The 17,256-nt window shown below is 35.9% G+C and overlaps 1 protein-coding gene across 3 annotated transcripts in view; it reads left to right on the top strand.

Annotated features, from left to right (window-relative positions):
• MIPOL1 (mirror-image polydactyly 1) overlaps positions 1-17,256 on the top strand; it is a 187,698-nt gene that overhangs the window by 97,268 nt on the left and 73,174 nt on the right. The window lies entirely within an intron of this gene.

Here is a 17,256-nt window from a genome sequence, read left to right on the forward strand (position 1 = left end):
TGTCACTGTTGCAGTGTAGTGACTGCAGTGCTGTGTGACTGATAGAAAACAGCTGCTTATTACCAGTATGTTATAGCTAACAGATGAATAGCTATGTTGTCCACTGGTGAAGTGGGTGTTACATCTTTCTTCAGTTCCTAGCTACAAAGTAACTAGACACTGCAGAGTGTTTAAATTTGCTATTGATCCACTTGTTGGTATGGTGTTATTATTTGGTAAAAGATGCTTTTTATTTAGAGTGGTTGGATTTTTATCAATGAAGCACCTCAGCAATATTCATGTTGGGCAATCCACCCATTTCTCATGTTTTGTTATGAATTCTGGCCAGTATGCATTGTTCCCTCTGTATCTAACAGAATAGCAACATGTGAAAGCTCAGCTCAAGAGCTCACTCTGTGGAGGTAGACCTAAAGCAGTCATGCTTTTCATCCTGGATATCATGTGCTGCTGTCTACAAAAAGGACTGCTGTCACATTTGCAGATGATTTTATAGGCATGTTTGAAGACCAGGATGCCAGCTTCATATTGGAAACAGAAGGGGAGAAGTAGATTGGAGATCTACCTCAGTGTGAGGAGATAACTGTGCCCTTGCATTTACTTATGATCTGCATCTATTTTTCTGAAACTACAAGAGCATTTCAGGAGCAATGGGAATAGTTAACAGCATTCTTGGAGATTATCTCTAGCAAATAATATGTTGTTACACCTAATCCTGAAAGATTCATGCTATTCTTCCAATAACTTACTGGAGGATAAAGTAATACAGGATTTGTCAAAGTAAGCTGCAACTTCTAACTTTGTGCAGGAGCTGTTTCACTAGTTCAGTTTTTTCTCCTAAGAAGGTCTCCACTTCTCTTACTCAGCTTTTAAAATAATTGTCCTGTTCAGGTTGTAGAAAGGCATGATGAATTCCTTTCACTCTCCAGTAGCTACCCTAACACAGTATGTACCCTCCTTTAAATGCCTGGGCAATGTGAGAAGAAAATTTGCTGCCCTGTTAGAAAAACTTGTTATAAAGCACATGAGATTGCTATTAATTTTTAGAGTGGAAGTTTGCTGAAGTTTGTATGCTTGAATTACTTTTAGTTACATAGTGGAAGTGAAAATAAAAGACCTAGTAAAACTTGGAGCATGCTGCTGACAATCTGGATGTGGATAAGAATGCACAAATATTTTTCTTCAGTTGCTGCTTCCTAGACACTTTATCAGACAGGGTAGATACAGTAGCAATCTTAATTGCATTGAACAGAGCCTTTACTTGTGCTGCACCCAGAAACACTTAATCACAAGGTCTTAAAGTGTGTTGCTGAGGTTAGACCCAAGTCTGTTTTGCTCTTATCCATACTAGAAACATGATTAGTCACTTTATGGCTTGGTGTTATTAAATAGTACCATACATCCCAGAGGATATCAGTGTGAGCACTGTGCCATAAATAAACACTAAAACGAGGCCACAGAAATAATGCAGAAATAATTCTGTCCATGTTTCACTTGCATAATAATTTTCTACATTCTTTTCCTTTAACTTACAGTGTATTCAAAACCTATTGCTACAGACTCCAACAGCCTACACAGTTATTTGTATTTCTGGAGAGGAAAAAAATCTTATATAATCCTACAGTTTGACAGAAAGTTGTTCCATGACATTCTTAGTGATGGTTTCCTCCCATCTGATAATTAATGTTTTAGCACTGATAGACATTTGTATTCATTGACCAAAAATATCTTCATTTGTAATGGGAGTTGAACATTAGAATGATTGCTTAAATGTGCCATAAGCAAATAATACAATGTTTTCCCCGATGGAAAACATGGGAAAAAGTTATGAAATGCTTACCCTTCACTGACAGTGAAGTTTCCCGGAGTGCCTTCAGAAACACAGGCTTCCAGAATGCGATAAATCCGATTTATATCTACCTGGGCATTGAAGAGAAATTATGTTTGGTAATATTAGTACTTGCATGATTTTCAGTGATCAGTTTGTGATGACATTAAGTGGCTGTGTGGGTAGACAGCAGAGACATTTGTGCTACTCTTGGTTCACTGAGGCATCTTTGTGGGCCAGAATTTTGTATATGTCCAAGTCTTGGGTTGTTCTCAAATTGAAGGAAACAAATAGACATGCCCAAGTCTCATCTGTACTTTCTTGGTTGCACTGACCATGCCACCTTCCTGTATCTTTAAGGCTGTCCTTTCACTGACTGCATTGTCTGGCACTTCAGCTCTCTGTGTACAGTGTTCTCTGCACAGCAGCTACTTAGGGTTTCTTGGGTCTGTTCAAATGAAAGACCAGTGGTGTTTCTTACATGACCTCAAGTCTTTCCAAGTTATTTCAAAGCAAAGTAGTATATGAATAAAAGTGAACAACATTTGTCCTGAAAATGATCTTGAGAGGAGTTGTATCTGTATGATTAATTATGCTTGTCTAGAGCACTGTATCTTTTTAGTATGCTTCATAGTGCCATAAACAGCTGCACGGGAATGGCACTGCATGTGTCTTGGTAGATTGAACAAGCAGCGTTCTTAGCTCAAAGAGTTGGTTCACCTTGCCTGAGGATTATAAGTCTTGCTTCTTTCCTGTTAGCAGATGCTGAACATCTCTTAACCAAAGGAGATGTATTTATTGAATTTTGATTCAGTTCTAAGCATTAGGGAATTCATTACTCATTCACACTTAGTGTTTGATGTTAGTTTTCATCTGTTCCACTAAAAATTCTGTGGGGGTCTGTTGCTTTTTATTTGACAGCCTTCAGATCTCTCTTGGCACCAGATTACTCTTGACAATCTTAAACATCAACTGTTTGTATATACTGTATACTACCCCGTCTGTCATTAGGGATGATGTGCACATTCAAACCTTTTGGCAGAGTCTTTTATGTTTTGGTTGACATTTTGGAGGTGGAAATTGTCACCCCATGAGGTCAATCGGTGTTACTGCTTCTGCTTAGTAGAAGTATTATTTCTGATTAATGCAGCGGGTTCTTGGAATGTAACATTTTGGTTTCAGGTGATTCTAAATCTGAACTATCATAATCACTGTCTTTTAGGCTGCCTCCAGTTCCTCACTTTTGGTATGCAAAGAATCATCTCTTTCATGGTAATAGGTTTCTGTGACCATGAACTTCCTGTCATCAAGAACCTTGTTTTTCATTTAACCGTTCTGTGATTGTGCATATTAACTTAGCATTTTAGAAATAGTTTGCACTTTTACACACCTGTTTTTCCCTCTAACAGAATAGATCCCATTTTGTATGATTGATAGATTTGATATCTGTCTGTTTGACTTTAAGGAAGTTCCTTCCTTGCTAAGTGATGCTGCCACTTGACCCTACTGTTTCAAGGATGGTACGTTTCAATGTTCTGCAACATTTTTAGGTTTTTTTCTTAAACTCTGTTAAAGGACCTCAAAACAGGAACAGTTTGTGGGCCTGCGGCAGATCTTAGATATATGTATTCTAGAAATATATATTCTGAAATAAATAAATGTTCTGAAGTTGTAGAAGATGAAACAAACTACACTGGCATCCTGTGGCCAACTAGAAAGCTGTCTGCTACTACTCTTTCAATCCTTATTTTCACAGAGGTGACAGCCATGCATTAAACTAATCATAAAAAATTGGTGTATTCTAGAATACACTGAAATGCATCAGTATCTTGTAAATTAGAATCACAGAATCTGATATGTAAGCAACATATACTGTAGGAACCACAGTCATGTTAGGAAAGCTGCTTAAATGTGTTCAAAAAATGTGCAGATGTGGTGCTTAGAGTCATGGTTTGCTGGTGGACTTAGCAGTGCTGGGTTAATTGTTGGACTTAATCTTAGACATCTTTCCCAACCTTAAAGATTCTATGATGATTCTATGATTATATGGAAAGGTGAGTTGTTCTTATAAAAACAAAAACTCTAACTGTAATTATTAGCTTTGTTGCCATCTCCAGTGGTATAGTTTGTCACCCCAGTCCTGAGTTCATTTTTCTTCCTTCTGCCCAATAGCATGTCAGTAGTGGTACCCCTACGAGCCTTTGTAAATTCTGAGGAGGTATCATGTTGCTGCACTTCAACCAGCTATAAAAAAAATTCTTTTAGTTTCCCACTAGTATGGACCTTCATTTCAGGATTACATGGATCAGGAATGAAGGCCATATGTTAATCTAATTGTAAAGCAGTCATGAAACCTAATGTATTGGAATTACTGTAAGAAAACTAGGACTCACTCCTTCACTTGCCGCTTTCTGATACTATAAAACACATTTTCAAACTTAATTGAGACATTCTAAATCTGAAGCCATTTTGTATATAAAATAGTAACTGTTTTCTGCAACGTTTAAAGGCACCCTTAGCATCAGTTTCTATTAACATCATCCCTAATCTTCAGTGGCACAGTTTTCAAAATATCTATTGGCAGTGAAGCATAATAAAACAAAGAAAGGACCAAAATATTTAACTAAATTAAATATTTTCCATTCTTGGAGATATTAAATGATATGAAAGGTATTATGCTGGAGACAAGATACCAGTTTAATGAGTGAAGAGGAAGAATGTCATTGTTATGTATTATTTTTTATTTCATAAATCTTGTTTCTTTCTCCATATGAGATATTCACGCATGCAGAAAGAAAGTGTGGTAAATCTTAATTTTCAGTAATTTTTTCAGTGTCATGCTGTACACTCTTCATTTTTTTATACTGCACAGGAAGATGATCCTCTTTTGCTTGAGCTGCAACTGTAAACAAAATCTTGAGCCTGGATGCACGATGACATGCAAGTTATTTGCCCTTCAATATAACATATAAAAGGTAGTAACCTAAGCTCTTGTGCAAAAGGCAAGCTGCAGGGTCATTAAATAGCAAAGATCTTGCTCTGACTCATCCACGACCTCTTTATTTGAAACACCTCTCAGAATTGATAGAATCTGCTTTAGATCTTGGGTAGAGGAAACCAGAGATAGGATAAAGGATCAATATAAATGTTTCAGAATTGTAGGTATTTACTAAAAAGGAATATTCAGCCTTTGTATGTTTAAGTTTATCCAAATATCTGTTCCGAATTGGAGGACCCTTTCCTAACAAGTAATCGTATCAAGTTTGGTTCAGAGTAGAAGGGGGATGGTAAGAAGACACTGAAACATTAGGTCTTAGTGTGGTTGCAAAGCTGCAGACTGGCCTTGATTCAACATCCTCAAGATGCTACATGTTTCCTCTTCTTTATCCTTTTGCTACAATCTGGAAGTCTCTCCTATTCCATTCCTAGGTGAGCAACTTTAGGTTTTAGAAGGAATTGAAATCAAAAGAGTCCATGTCTGAAAAGTGCAGCTTGGTGCTTAGCCGTCATTTAATCAGAGGAGTCAGGAGTCATTTTACCTGTCTTGTTTAATTCTCACCTATGTATTTGGTCTGGTGCAGAGGCACATTTTTGATGTTAGGGCACTTGTACTATGAGATCACTGAGAGGCTTTTGAAAATCCCTTTTCCCTCTAAATAAGAGCAAAATTTTGATTTTACTTCCATGTGTGTGGCCATACAGAGGTGTAATGGAAAAAAAGACTTTGCTGTTCACACATTCAGGTGGCCAAGGGGGAGAGAGGGACTCCTTGAGTGCAGTAGGTATGCATTTCTTCCTTGGCTGTATGCAGGTCATTAAGAGAATGCTTGAAGAGTTAAAGTAAAGAATAGATAAGGATTTATTTTTAGCTTTTTTTTTTCTTCTATGAAAGCGGGCTTTATGAAGTAAAATCTTCCTCACCTGTTTTCTCATGAGATTATGGACTGACAGCTGGACTTTGGCTTTTCTCTAGGAGTCAGCTTTTTAAAAAACGCTGTGCAGGCACTCTAGTGTACCACCTATTCAGAAAGTATATTAATATTACTTTAACTGATTAACACAGGCACAGATAGAATTGGACATATGATTTGATATATGTTTTTTATTATTTGAAGTCTTGAAAGGTATAAAGTAAGCTTCACATCAGCAGAAGTGTATCAATGTGTTAGGATTTCAATTCAACGTATATTAGGTTTATCTTCATATTTAGAAACACTGCATGAATAACACTGTCATGTAGCTGAATCAAAATTGCTCATTACATTTGCAGAAAAAAGGAATTGTTACCTGAAAGTGCTCAAAGAACCTCTGATTTCTCCAGCAAAAGACATTTGCAATTAAAACTTCAATTTTTTTATGCCTCCAAAATTCAGTCATCTCTGTTGTTACTTCCAAAATTAAGCCTCTCTTAGTGGTAAGGTAAATATATCTTACAAAGAAAAAGCAATAGAAAGGTGACATGAGAAAAAAGCTGTCTTTAAACTTTGGGTAGGAAACTGAAGTAACAAATGTGATTGTATAATAGTAAATAAGTTTAAATCACATGGCTTGAGCATGGTATTAATGTACATTGGTGACTGTATTAAGCTGCTAAGCCGCCAAATTTGCAATTTAAAATAAAATCAAAGACCAAAATGTCATTTTGTAGTTAGATTCAATATATAAAGAAACCTTCAGGGGCTTCTTTTTCTGAGCTGTGTTGATTGATACTGGATTTTCCATCTTCAGAATTGATTCTCCACTGAAGAATAGATGTCATCTTTCACAGTTTTACTAGATGTATTTAGATTCCAAACAGTTTCATAAATTCCCCATTTCCTTGTGGATCACAGTCAAGATGATTATTTCAATGCTAGTTTGTTTATTAAAGAAATACCTGCTGTACTGGAGAAGTTATCAAGATGGTGGTGATGGTGTGACTAGCACATAGAGTTCATTCTTTACAAATACTTTGACCACACATTTTGAAAATTGTTTTGTTTTTAAAAAATCAATGTCATTTAAACTATTTTTTCACATTAGAAGCATCATTTGGACCAGGTTTTCAAGCACCGAGGCTGATCTTGCAGATTAGGCAAGATTCTGTGCACATACCCGTATGTGGCAGTGACTGCTGGAGAGTAGTCCTGCTGTCGGTGAGTTATTGTTATAGCATCTAAATTTTGAGAAAAAATGAACCCTTTCTTGTTTTGATCTGAAAGCTTGTGACATAGGTCCCAGATCTGTGAAGCCTTAGGCTATTATACATACCTTTAGACTGTTAAGGAATATTCAGAGATCAGAGGAAATTATGTTAAAATTTGTTTTCATAAACTACCTTAAATGATACAACAAGATCTGGTAAGAACACATTGAAACTTTGCTAGTTCTTTCAGAAGAGCTCAGACCAGGAGACATTTTAACAAGAAAAAAATCTTTGATGTAAGCATAAAAAGAATCTATTATCCTTTCTCAGTGAAAAGCATATCCCTTCAAAACCTTTTCCCCTAAAACCTTATTAAGATCACCTCTACCTTAACCATGCTTTTTAAAGAGTTCTTTGGGACTGTAATCCATCATCCCATCATCTGAAAAGATGAAACTATTTAGCACTGTTTTCTAGTTTAAAAACAGAACTCTGTTTGTCCCACTGTTCATCGGTTGCTTACTCTAATTGAGTAAATTATTTGAATACACTACTTGGTGTCAACTAGCTGCATTTTAAAGAGATGCAGATTTCAAACTTTTTCCTTGCATGCAATGTAGAGGAGTGTACCAAACATTATCATTTTTTTGGTATTGTATTAGAATTTTAACCATTTAAGAATTTCACATAAAATTGATTGGTTTTAGCTGGTTATCTTCTGTTTCTTACAGTTAGCTGTAATTGTAGATGTTGGAGGACAGAGTGGCTGAGTGATTGGGAGGAGAGTGACTGAAACCTTGGAAATGCTGTTGGTAGCTCCTTCCATTTGGAATTGCTATATTACAGTAACAACAAAAACACTAGTTTTCCAACCTAGATAAAATAAAATCTGTTTATCTAGCCTATTAAATCTGGGTGCCAGCTTTCAAGCAGATGCAGTTTTAAGCTCTGTAGATGCTAAATCCTGAAACATTTGGTCTGTAAACAAAAGGCTGACATCAAATACAGCATTGCTACTAGACATAGTAATGGTGTATATATGCTGCATTCACACAAAATAGGGAGATGAGTGCTTTTTTGTATGTTGCTTGGAGTTTTTTTCTTATGTTAGAGTATTAAAACAGATATTAAATTTTATCATTAATGCAGTGCGTGGTCTCTCTTCAAATCCCCTTAATTACAGATTGACTCCAAGGATTACACAGCATGGATTTTAATTTTAACTGAAACAAAAAGAAAAGCTGCTTAAAAATTATTCTTGCTGAGTGACTTGTTAGACCACAAAACAATTTTAACATCTTTTGACAAGTGTCAAATTTAAAATATTAGAACAGAACTAAGTTCACCTTCAAACTCCAGTTGTATCAAGTCTACTTCCCAAATAAAATGTTTTATTAACTTTGTCCTTACAAAGGAACGTCTGCTTCTCATATTTTTGTTTTTTTCAGTTATTCTTTGGGAGAAAAAGACTGGCAGTCTTGCTGAGATGTGTTTATGTTTGAAAAAAGTGACATCAGACATCATATTTCCTTTCTTTGGTAATCAGAGAAAAACTACCAGGCAGAGTTGATCTTGTAGCAGCAACAAGCGTATTTCACAGGCTTGTGTTGTTTCCTTTCTGACCTCTATCTTTAGGACTTAAGAGCTTCACTCTGAAAACTTCATTCCAACCTGAAACATAGAATAGCAGGTCTGAGTCCAGAAACAACATTTTCACAAACTGGGGCCTAATCCAGTAAGCCTCACACAGGAAGCTACTTCTGTGAGTACCTATTATTCATCTGAGTAAAATCAGATGATCAGGGATCAGTTTTTCATCTGTTTCTTACGGAGTTTTTTTTCCCTCATTTCTTAAAGGACAAAATCAGCTTCCCAGTTTGTTTCACCAAGTAAAACTAATTTTTCACACTTAAAGCTTATTGGTATTTTTTACAGTTTTGCTGTTTATCTCCTGCTGGTTCTTTAAGACACATAAAAAGAAAAAAAAGTTGCTCTCCAGACCTGCATCAAATAATAAGCTAAGCATCCACAACTTCTTGTGAAGTAGGTGCAGATGAAAACACTGACATTTCTCAAAATGTTGATGCAATTTTCTTGCTTCAAAAATCAGCTCCTTTTGTGACTGACTAATAACTTTGAATACAAAAGGCTGGAGGAATGAGAAATTAGCTTTTGGCCAGGAGGTCACTGTAGTGCTAAGGGATAAATCTGTCATTGCTATTTAATGGTAGCTAGTGGTTTTATAAAGTACTCCTAACTCAGTTTGTTAGCTTAAAACATACTTCTGAGACCTCACAGAACTGCAGGTAAATAACACCATTATTGCTGCATCTTTGTATGGGGTGAAATTTTTGCGCTTGAAAAGGGTTATTTCAACAAGCTTTTCTCTCCCTTTTTAGCTGTCTCTGAATTGTTGCTATCAGAACGTTCAATGGTTTTCTCCATTAGCGAATTAGTGCACTTTTTTTTTAATGGATCAGATTAAACTCTGTTGCTTTGCAAAGCATTAATCCCTCCTGTTTTAACAGGAAAGTATTTCTAAAGCAAACCAATGATCAAGCTAATTTATACACAATATTGTTTGGTTTAATTTGTCTATTATGTGTAATAGTCTCAAAGGTATATGATTTTCAAGTCATGTGTGCTTAATGCAGAGGCCAGAAATAGCAACAAATGAGGTGAAATAATGTAGTTTAATAAGTTTGTTTGTGTGTGTGATTTCTTTTAAATATTTCTTAGGTAATGCACAGCACTGTGAGCGATGCCGGTAGTTGGCAGAAGTCTGATGCTTTGCATTTGCTACAGTTGTGTTCTCTTGGCCATTTTCAGTAAAGCTTTAAATGTATTATTGGTTAGACTTTTAAATTGAAAAGTACACAAAGTAGTTCATAATTTTTGTCAAAAATGAGATAAAATGGCTTAAAGGAAATAACAATGACTGACTTCTAGTATAAAGTTCAAATTTTCAAGTCATCTCTTGAGGCCTGTTTTGTGAGATTGTGAACTATTTTGAATGCCCGGTGAAGATAACAGGGGATGAGGCGGCTCAGGGCTGTTCAGACAGGTCTTTTAGTAAATAATACTGTCTCTTTACCACAGTGGACAAAATATGGAAAAAAGAAAAATCCCACTTGTGTCCTAACATAAATAAATGTATGCATGAGCACTGTCTGTCTTATGAAGTCATTTGTGTTTGTTTAAGTTGAAGCACAGGACACACAGTAAGTCTGGTGTCTGGTTTTTGAAACCGGGATGTGTAAGCGTCTACGTCAAAAAGAAAATCGTTCTGGAATCTGAAGGCTGAGACTGACAAGAAAAATCATCCTTTACAATAAGTAAGACTTGATTTTGGCATATGTTACCTTTTCAGCAATGTTGGATGTTTGCAATACATTCGCTGTTGGTATAAATTTGAGGGTCATGCTGCTTTCAATACAAAATTTTTATATTGGATCTAAATTTTTATATTTAGATTATGAACCAGTTCTGCATTTTGGGGTGAGGAGTGTTGCTGGGGCTGTTACTTTCAGTCCAAGTGTAACCATCTCTGTTTAATTTAGCAGTTTTTCAGAATTAAATTGTAATTGTCAGTAGCTGCTTCATTTTTGTTAATATATTACTTTTTTTCCCCCCACACCCACCAACTACATAAGTGAACAGTGACTACATAACTTCTGTGGATATGTTCTGCTTTTGCTTTCCATACTTTTTCTCTAGCTAGGAAGTATTTATGGTAGTTGAACAGGATGTGCTCTTTCCTGGAACAGCTAATTTACAAACAAGTACTTTTTCAGTTTTGTACATATTCTTGTACAAAAAAACAAGGTTTATTCTTTTGGTTGGGGGATTTGTTGTGCTTTTTTGTTATTGTTATTTTTTTTTTATTTATCCTCTTATCCACTGGATTAAATCTCTTGCTTCGTTATTGCAAAATCCCCTCACTGTCTTTTTAGTTGAACCTGAATCATGAAAACAAGGAGCCTGATTACATTTGAAGGAAAGAAGTGTTCAACTTAAAATGTGGTGCTTGCAGGTAAATCAATGGACACCGAAAATAAGATAATTAGAAATAGAATGGCTCTTTATTTTATGTGACTGATTTGGAGTTGACTACATCTGAAAAGGAATGAAAAAACGATCTCTTTGCTTGAGACTTGCCAAACAATGCCATAAGCTCCAAGTTATTTTGAGGTGGTGAAAGGTGAAACATTTGACATGTTCTTTTTGGGCAATGCTTTAAAAAAGAGAGGGCGGGAAAGAGGCGTTGCCACATCAGAGTTAAGGGTGTTTGTGGTTGTCCATGACAGCGGCTCCAGTTTTAAAACACCTGTGTTTACTTTCCAGCTTTTCTCAATCAGCCTGAAAGTGGCCTAAGAATGGCACAGACAGACCTGCAGTGTGGCTCTGTTGCCTTTGCAACACACACGCACACACAAAAAAAAAGAAAGGAAAAAAGACAGAGATAAATCTCTTGTTATGCAGCTAATCATTAACAGCATTTTTGTGCCTAGCTGAAAACATTTTGAACTTTTCCAGACTTTCATAGTCTATCAGATAGTGCCTGTATTTTTTTACTAATCTATTAAGCTAAATAGTTAGCAAATTTTTTAGCAAAAATTAAATGTTGGTTTGTGGGTTCTTTTAGTGGTAAATAATAATAACAAAATTTTTTGTTATTATTTTTGTTGCAAAGTGATATTTCATTCCAATATTTGGAAATATGCATACCCGTACTGCAATTTAAAAGTAAACACTCAAACTAAAAAAGGAAAACAAAGCAAAACAAAACAAAAAAAACCCTCAGGCACAGTCCTTCCTGTACCACCCTCCCTGAAAAAAAAAGAAACTCTTCTTACAACTGTTTTCTGAGTAGAGTTTTGCTTTATAAAATCCTAGTGTTTGGTAGGTATTAACCTTCTGCAATGTTAATTTCTCACATAAAGACAAACTGAGATATCACATTATTTCAATGCCTGCTTAGAAATTTGAAAATCATTTGTGCATCAGTATTTAAGATATTCATTTGATGAGAAACATTTTTTTTTATTTATTATTACCTTTAAAATTTGTTCATGTTTTACAAACTTCTTTGGCTTTTTAAGAAAACCTCAGCTGCTTTTTTTGATATTTTTTAATTGATGCAGTATTTCTTTCACCTTCTACTTCAGGTGACATGTGTGGCATTCCTGTTTATAGAAATAACGTCTGCTTCATAATTATATTTTTCCTTGTGGATCCCTCAGTATAGCTCAGGTTTTGTTTTCTGAAAGTAGGGGAAAAAGGCAAAAGAAAATACAGTGCTGATACAGGAGTACAGTTGATTTCTCCCTTAGACTGATTTCTTTTTAGACTTGTGAGTTTAATAGTTTCAAAATCAGTGTGTGGGGATCAACAATATGAAACCCCTTAACCAAGATATATAGCCTAACTGGAGCACAGTTCCTTTAATACGGGTTGGTCTAACACGATGATTTGGCAAAGCAAACTGAAAGCATGCCAAATCCCTTTCAGATCAGGACTAATAAACTGAGAAATTGTACCTGGAATGATCTTTTTTGGCAATACACAGCAAGCAGCCACCTTTCCATGGCTTTCACAAGGGGCAGGAGCAGCAGTACAAGTGCATGCTCTGACAAAGCTGCCTCCTGCAGAGCACACAGCATGCTCTCAACTGACTGCAAGGAAATGTGCTCAAAAAATAGGGGGGTTTAACATTCCCTTTTTTCAGTGACTCTACTAGAAAATCAGGAGGATATTTATCTGAATCTGCCTTGAACATGGAGAAGAGTTTGTGAGCTAAATCCTCACCTGAGAATCTACACAGTTGTATCACCAAAATCCGTAGAGGAGTAGTATTCTTTCATATCAGCAAGCAAGGACGTAAGCCAGTGCCTTGGCTAAGAAATGGGGAGCACAAGAGATATAAAGAGTTCACAGAATTTGTTCCAGGGTCTCCCAAAGGTAATTAAATGATACTTCTAAAAGATAAGGAAGTTGTCACATTTATTAAATTACCGGGTGTAGATGTGTATAGATGTGTCTTAAAAGAAAGCTAGATAATGTCAATATGTGAAAGGAGAAGGCTTTCTGTATATAACTGTTTTTCTGAAGGCAACACTGCAATATTGATAAGAAGGAGGTAAATAGGGAACGAATGTTCAAAATATGTCTGAGTGGTTTGGATACCTACCTCTCAAGACTTTCAATGATTTTTAGGTATCTAATCCACCTACAGATTTTGGAATGCCATTAAGTACCTGTCTTGAGCTGCTTCAGCACCTCTAAAAATCTAATCGTCTGCCCTTATGAAATATATATATTCAGTTTATGCTTGTGTCCATTAAAGTATCTGTGAAATACCACATTCATTACAGATGTAACAAAAAATCAAGCAAATGTCTAAGAAAAGGCATAAATATGTGAGCAGTAGACCAATTGTCCCGTGAGGGATTTGCACATAAATGGGTACAGTTGCGTAGTTGCTCAGACCAGCCACAGATGGTACTAAATCCAACACATGATACCTAGCATCTCACCTGGGAATACTTTCATATAGATGCTCAAAAAGGGCTTGTATGACTATTTGTAGCAAGTCTGCAAAGCAAGTTTTTGGGATCCCTCCTAAATTTACCGGCCTTTTGACTTTTCCTGTTCCCATACTAGAATCACATCTGTATTGAAAGAAATATTCTATCTCGGCCAAAAAGGGACAAATACAGCTTTGTTTTTTTCTTCCATCCTACTCAATAGTGACTTTGATAACACTGATCTTGTATATGTTGCTACAACTGAAATCCCATCCATTTTCTAAAGGCCTGTGTGCTGGCAAGATTGCTTGAACCACCTTGTTTTTAGTCACTTTACATCTTTCTGATCCAGGGGTAAGGAAACATCTTAGAGGTAGGATATATTTTCATCAGCCTCAGCAGCACATCTTACTGTGTTTCCAGGGAATATCACATCCTCAGAGGAGTGTACAAGTGTCAGACAGCAGTGCATCTGTTTCTACGTGGACCACATGGTGTTTTTTCACCTGGTCTTAATCAAGGTGCAGTTGGAAGGAAGCCAAACAGTTTATTTGACTTGTTTCTAAAATATGTCAATATCTGAGATTTGTAAAGAGTTCTTATTTGTAAACATCGTGCAGTGGATTGGTTTCTCCATTCAGTGCTTGATTTGGGAAAGTTGTTTTCTTAACCACCTGATACATCAGCTACTACTTCTGATCACCTCAGGGAAGTTGCTACCTGCACAGTCTTTACTGGTATGTATACTTAACTTACCTAAACTGTGAGTCTTCCACTCACTGTAAAAACTCAGAAATTCATCTACCTTTTTCCTTTTTCAGTCAGAGACTCTCAACAAGAATGAGAAGAGTTGGAGAGCTTCATGTATACTCTTATGCCTCTGTTTGTAGCAATTGTATGTACAGTCCATGGAAAAAAACTGCTTAAGAATGTCCTGGTTTGCAAATATAAGGCTTATCTTCATCTTCTTGATGACCTTTCATTGTTCTGGTTTTTTTCTGTGTACCAATGTGACTGGAAGCCCTCTGTGGTCTTTAGATCACACTCTCTTCTGGATAGAAATGATTTCTCAAGAGAACACTGCATGAGACGTGTGCTTTAATTTTAATGTACTTTTAATATGGAAAAAAAAAAAAAGGATTTTGTTTGAAATATCTAGCAAGCAGGTTTTTTTAACCATATTTCCCTAAGAAAATAAGGGATATGCGATTGTGCAGTCTTTCTTTTCACCTTCTGATTTTTAGATACTTCCAGCCATATCTGGCAGAAGAATAATGGTTGGATCCGTAACAGGGTTTCTCTCTTCTACTCAGCTGCCAGTTTTTGTGAAAGTCCTAATATCCCATTGGAGGGGAAATTGAGGATAACTTTATCAGTAGCCATTACTGTTTAGAAGGGGGCAGCTGTGCAGCAGGGTACCACTACTGTCCAAATGATGGACCAAAAAAGTTGAGTAAAGTGAGCTGGAGGTATTGTAGTAGAAAGATATAAAGGGTATAGGGGAAATCCATTAATTTTATGTGGACATTGGAAGGAATATGAGGTTGTTATTATGAGGAAAGGTTGTAGGAGGAAAGCGAGAGAGAGAGAGAGAGAGAGAGAGAAGTAAAGTTAAGTATCAGACAGAGCTTTATTAGTGTGGCTGGTACCAAATAAATTACTTGATTTTTACACTATTTTTACAGAGATCTTTTGTCCATGGATTTACTTTTTTAATCTTTTTTTTTGTTTTGTGTATCAAAATACTGCATCCAGTACAGAACTGCAAATTTTAAATCCATCAAGGCTAGTACAACCGTGGTGAAGAGCTTCAATCATTTCTCGCCATTACTCTTTTAATGTTACGTTTAAAGTGATGACATTAAGCCTCGAAGGGTTTTAACTTATCAAATCAAAGTCTACACCTTTCATTAGTTTCTAATGTCAGAACCACTAACTAATCCCTGGCAGTTTTGGGGGGAAATAGGGCAGATTAAAAGAGGTGGGACTTGAATTAAGTTGATGCTGATAAGATATTGGCACCAAAACCACCTTTCATAGTTTTAGACTAATTCACTTTTGTGGTCAAACATTTATTCAGTGGCATTTCTGACTTAGAAAAAAATATTTTAAAAATATTTTCAGAAAATTATAACAAAGGCAGAAAAGTGAGTCTTATTTTCAATTCTTAGAATAATTTCACTTACTTGTCTTTAGAAGAATAATCCATTTGATATTTTAGTATTAAAACTTTTTAGATACATGTTGTTTAAGCAACTACTTCAACACAGAAATGTTCAAAAAAGCCAAATATAAAAATAAATCACATAAATTTTGTCACACAAAAGAAAATGGGATATGAAAAAATAATTACTCTTATTTTTATTCTTATATTATGTTCTGTTCTGCTCTGTCCATCTTTTTACCTACCTCTGAAAAGTACATTGAGCTCTGCGTTCTTCTCTTCTATGTTTCCATACAAGTTACTACTTCTCTCTTCTCACATCTTACGTTGTACCTGTTCAACATCATGTAGCTTTCCTGTATTCCCCATTCTCAAAATTTTTTTCTTTTGTCTTCCTTCATTGTTTTCCTAACTCATCCTTCCTTTTCTCAGCCTAGATGTTTGTTTCTTCCTCATCTATCTCAACCACTTCATTGGGCCACCAAGAGCCTGGACATTCCCCAAAGACCTTTGTCCCATGCTAAGAGCTGTACCTAAGATACTGGCATTTTCTTGTATGTTGGTTTTAGCTGTTCTGTGAAGCAGAAAGATTACTTCAGGTCTCCACTAATCAAATGGAAAATGGATGACATGAGCAAGATGTGAAAAGCTCATTGGTAGCCTCTGGAGAAGTATTGCATTCAAAGCTGACAAATTACAGGGGATTTAAGGAGTGCATGATAGGGCAAGCAAATGGCCTTGCTTTCAGCGAAGCTATTCATCAGAACATTTTCTTTCCTTTCAGGAAGGCAGGTTATTTAGACAATAATTATGCGTATTGTGTATTTGTGCAATTGTACAGTGTTATTTGGTAGACAAGCAAAATGCTACACTGAAGGAGCCAGTTAATCAAGAGTTAACTTCAGTTCTGGCATTTCTGAAGCAAGTGTCTTCATTTACTCCCCTTTCCCCTGAAACAGTATGTTAACATTTTTCATTACAGGATCATGTGTGCTTTATTTCACAGCATTCCTGCTCCACACAGTATCCAGAGAACAGCCAATCAATATATTATTTTATCTTTGTTCATTATGTGTGCCAATCCCTTGTTTACTGGATACTGTTCAAACTTTTTCCTGAAAACAGAATTTTGAGCAACCATCATGGGGATTTTCTCTAGTATTCAATGTTATAGAAACCAAAGGTTTAATAAACAGTGATTTAATGTATTCTTGCAGAAATGTTTTCTTCATGCTTCATGGGAAAACCAAGGCATGAAAAAATTAAGCACCCAAAAATTTTGCATGCTTAATTGAGACACACAAGATTTACAATTTAGAATATTTATCATTCATAAATTCCTAACATTTAAGATCAAGTCCAGAAGATATTTTTATGCAATTCAGTTGGTCTTCTGAATATCAAAGGTCATTGATTTCACCAGTTGTCCCTGTATTGAGCCCAGAAATTTATGAGTTTATTAAACCTGCTTTCCAGAAAGGTATCTATGTCTAATGTAAAAATTTCAAGGGGTGGAGAAACCACCATTTCCCTTTGATCATCTGTTCTAGTGATTCAAGTTGCCCTTGCTCAACTAGATTAAAAATTCCTTCACATCCTGTATTTTCTGTCCATA

The sequence above is a fragment of the Pipra filicauda genome, unplaced genomic scaffold, assembly GCF_003945595.2.
Source record: "Pipra filicauda isolate LSUMZ 115617 unplaced genomic scaffold, ASM394559v2 scaffold438_size560415_pilon, whole genome shotgun sequence".
Taxonomy (NCBI): Eukaryota; Metazoa; Chordata; class Aves; order Passeriformes; family Pipridae; genus Pipra; species Pipra filicauda.